Below are 4710 nucleotides of genomic sequence, written 5' to 3'. Positions count from 1 at the left end.
TTTCCACATTACGATGTTCTTGGCTGACCTTAACACATCTCTAATACAAAGGTTCTCCTAGCCGATACTAAACATCCTGCAAATGCACTTCTCAAAATTGAAATTGTACATCCTAACATTACGGGCCAACGGCAAGGTCGTAACCGGTGTCAGATCCCTAAACCAGAACTCCCCCTCACTTGTGAGGTGCGGTCGCACAGAGGACTGTACCTTTGTGCCTATTTCCAATTTCCCTTGTCTTGACGGGGGCACCGTGTTAACTCGACGCCATCTTAGTGGTCGTCCGAGGACTCGTGTGAGGTGTCTAGAAGGTAGCGTAGACCCCCCTCCCACCCCACACAACTTACCACATCTGCCGTCGCAGATGTCCTGGCCCCGGGAAATTCCCAGGAGGGGCCCGCAGCCACTCCTCCCCAGGGAGGGGCCTAAGGCCGCCTTCCCTTTCGGCGTCCCCATCCTTAGAGGGGACCGCCTCCCCGTTTGAGGGGCCAATGGCCGCCTCCCCCCGGGCGCTCCCATCCATAATGGGTGACGCCCCACCTCTAGGGATCTACCAATTACTGCTCACCGATCATGACCTTACCGCCACAGGCCGGATAGTTGACCGGCTATCCGGACCCCCCACAAAAACTCCTACTTAAAGGTCATGGCTGCAAACTCTTTAACCATGCTACGAGGTCTCCTATGAGTAAAGAATTCCCCACCCTGGACAAATGGACCCCATCTTCTAGATACATATGGTCCCCCCTGATACATCCATAAGGAATCGAATGCAATGTACTTGTACGGAACAGTCTACCAAGTTTGTTATTCACTTTCTTCACCGAATGGTTTACAGCAGACACAGAATTAGCCCCCCGCCACACCTTCCGTGGTATCATATGGGACCATGCAATCGTGCACCCCGGCACCCTTCTCGCTAACCAACTTACAATGGATAGTATCAACTCGAGAAGTACTCGTCGACCAGTGGTCACCAAATCATTGCCCCCAAGATGCACTATGATTACAGATGGCGGTGACCTTGTCCGCCCTAACAAACCCTCCATAAAAGTTTGAAACTGGTCAATACAGAGCCCGCCCCTTCCGTAGAAGGTCACCCTGTATCCGTATTCCCCAGCCATGTGAATCATGTCACCTGCTTTGAATACGTCTGCGGCACGCCTCATGTATGAGTGGCCCACGACCCACACCACTCTCTCCTCAGCCGGTGATCTTTGACCGCTGGTTCCCAGGTGTCGGGTCTACTGCACAGTCTGCCCCGCCTCGTAAGCTTGCGAAACTGTAAAACCAAACAAAAACAAGAAGCGTGAGTGCATGACATTAGCTTCACAACATGTGCAACCACACATACCTTTTATAACAATTCGAGGACCAACGCCCCAAATGTTTCACTTTTTCAACACACAGACCCCTGGCTGTAGCCTCTGTAGCAGCCCCTATCCGGAAGGAATGGGTCCCAAAATCGCACGGGTTCAAGCCCGCAGCTACCACTGCCATTGCAAGCACCCGCTGGAACTTAAACCTCGTCAGTGGGGTGGCGTCGGCGTGCCTCAGCAAGGTTCCCCCCCATGATGCCGCCCTCTGCGCCAAATACTCCTCAACGCATGCAACCGGGCACATGGGAGATCCGGGAATCCGCTGGACTATTACACTGTCCCCGATCGCTCCCTGATCGGTCTTGGACCTGGCAAATGAGACTACCATCGTCTCCCCCTTAATTTGGATGTGCTCTCGGCACAGACCTCCCCCCGTATCCTGCTTGTTCCTCGCTACCAGTTCGCTTACCCGCATAGCCCCATGGAATGCTAATGCAAAAGCGGCCCGGAATAGCACCGTCTCTGATTGAGATGAACATGTTGCAAGGAGTACGGACAGTAACAGGGCCAACCTTTCCAGACCTATCGGGTGCCTTTCATCCACTCTGCGACCCTCAAGGCGTTGCCACCCACGCAGCGCTTTCTGTACCACAAAAGACGCTGTGGGGTCCTGGATACCATGAGCCCGTGCCATGAAAGAAATGGCGGCCCGGTGCCTATGGGCCGTAGCCACTGATTTGCCTGCCTGATGTAACGATAACAGAAATTTCAGGACATACTCCTCTTGGCCCCAAAGCTCCCCCCTAGCAGAACCCAAAAAGGACCAATAGGAACGGAACGCCCCTTCATACGCCTTTCTTGTCCTGGGTGCTAGACTCTCTCCCACGAGGTCTTGTAGTCTGGGGCACCGAGAGACCAGAGAGCTTCGGGAAATGGTGCCGCCACCGGGTCCGCTGTGGGCAGAAAACCCCAGAAGGCCTGCATGCGGGAACGAGATAGCGCATCAGCTGCCTGATTTAACACCCCTGGCACATGTCTTGCCCTAAAGTGGACGTTTAGTTTCATACACAGCAGAACAATTTCCTTCAGCAATCTCAAAATCCATTTGCAGCGTGCTGCCTGACTGTTGATACACTCAACCACGGTCATATTATCAGACCAGAACACCACAGAGCGATCACGAAACCCCTCAGGCCATGTTTTTAAGGCCACCAGAATAGGGAACAGTTCGAGAAAACCAATATTACCTGTGAGCCCACTCACGTGCCACCATGACGGCCATGTTCGTGCTGACCAGTGATTACCAAATATGGCACCAAAGCCCACACTCCCTGCCGAGTCTGTCCACAACCCCAGCTCCTCAGAGGAAACCACTGGTTTGTTCCACACAACACGACCGTTGAAATCCGCCAGGAATGCCAACCATATGCGCATGTCCTGGCGAACCTCTGCCGAGAGCCTTGTGCGGTGGTGCCCTTCTTTAAGGCCAACCATGGCTTGAGCAATAGAGCGGGAAAAAGGGCGAGCCATTGGTATCACTCTAAGGGCGAAATTCAGCTGACCCACAGTTTGCTGCAACTGATGCAAATTCACCTTCGTCCCGCTAATACATGTTTCCAGCGAGGCCTTAAATTTCGTTACCTTTTCCTTGGGCAATCGGAAGCACCCCTCTTCGGAATCGAGCTCTATTCCAAGAAACTCGAGCGAAGTAGACGGCCCCACTGTCTTACCTGGTGCCAATGGCACGCCAAAGCGAGTCATGAGATCACAAAATTCATTCAAAGCCTGTGCACATTCCGTGTCCCCGGCTGCCCCCAGGAACAGAAAATCGTCAAGATAGTGCATAACATGTGCAAAACCGGTTGTTCTTGTGAACGCCCATTGCAGAAAACTACTGAATTTTTCAAAATACGCACAAGAGATGGAGCAACCCATTGGCATACATTTATCCATGTAATAACGTCCCTGAAACATGAAACCAAGGAGACGCTGATCATCTGGGTGTACCGGGAGCAACCGGAACGCTGACTCGATGTCTGATTTGGCCATCAGCGCTCCGGGCCCCAGGCGATTCAACATGGCGACGGCCTCATCAAAAGATGCGTACCGCACCGAACAAACTCCCGGGTCAATCGCATCGTTCACCGAAAGACCCCTCGGAGCTGACAAATTATGTATCAACCTGAATTCCCCTGGGTCTTTTTTGGGGACTACTCCCAGAGGCGAGCAAACAAAATTAGCAACTGGCGGCATGTCATATGGTCCGGCAACCCGACCCCGAGCCACCTCTTTCCCAATCTTTGCTTGTACTACTGCCGTATTCTGCAGAACCAACAGTTGGTTCCTACATTGTGGTTCACCCTGAAAATCCCCCGTCGGGATGCGGAAACCATACGAAAAACCATCTCGCAACACCCCAGCGGAGCTATGATCCGGGTATTCGTTCAGCCAAGGAATCATTGCCATGGTATCAACAGGAGTAGGGAGAGGCGCCCCTCGGACTATTTCAGACCTGTTTGGCGCCCCCTCTACTTCCCGTGTCACCCGTTTTGGCTCTGCACATGGTCTCGGGATGCGAGGACTGCCCGCACCCTGTACATTCATGCCTAAACTTGCATGACCCCTGGGGCCTAGTACATTTGCCTCTGTTAAAGCTCCAGCATGCCCCTTTTTTTACCTGAGTTGCCATTATTCCTTGTGTGCTGATCATTGCTTGATCCCGCCCGAAAGGGCGCCCCAGACGAGTGGCGGGAAAACTCGACCCCGTTTCCCCCCAATGATGGCGACTTCGCCATGCCTGACTTCTCCATTTTCTGCCAGGAAATGGAGTCGAAACAATCCCACGTCAGAGATGTGTCGTACTCCTTGGACTTACGAAATATGCTATCGTAACAAAACCATTGATTACCACCATATGTCTCAGAAAATTCCATGATACGTGTCTGATACACGGCTAATTCCACCAACATTTCGGGCCTACGTTCCCCCATAATTGCAGTAAACATTCCAAATGCTCTGCCCCAATTGCCTATCGATTCATCAACTCTGAAAGCAGCCATCTTGGCGCGCCAAACACTAGGGTGCAGAAACTCCTTTTGACCTTTTATATGCTCAATCTCATAGTGATCGGTCAGTAAGGAAAACATGTTTACATATTTATCAGCCCATATCCTTTCTTTTACCTCAATCGGGATATGCTGAACAAGTTTCTCCCTCCTTGAAGGTACCGATCCCTCCCCCGCCATCGGCAACGGCTGCTTACCTGAACTGGTAGCCGTGACCGTAGTCCCTGCCGAACCAACGCCCGATACTGGTTGTTCCACGGGAGCCTGCGGGGAAACAAGAGGACACGGTGCCTTCGCAGCATCTTTCGATTGCCGCAACTGCTTCA

This window comes from Lissotriton vulgaris, chromosome 5, assembly GCF_964263255.1.
Source record: "Lissotriton vulgaris chromosome 5, aLisVul1.2, whole genome shotgun sequence".
NCBI lineage: Eukaryota > Metazoa > Chordata > Amphibia > Caudata > Salamandridae > Lissotriton > Lissotriton vulgaris.
The sequence above is the reverse complement of the archived record's forward strand: the minus strand, read 5'-3'. Positions refer to the sequence as shown.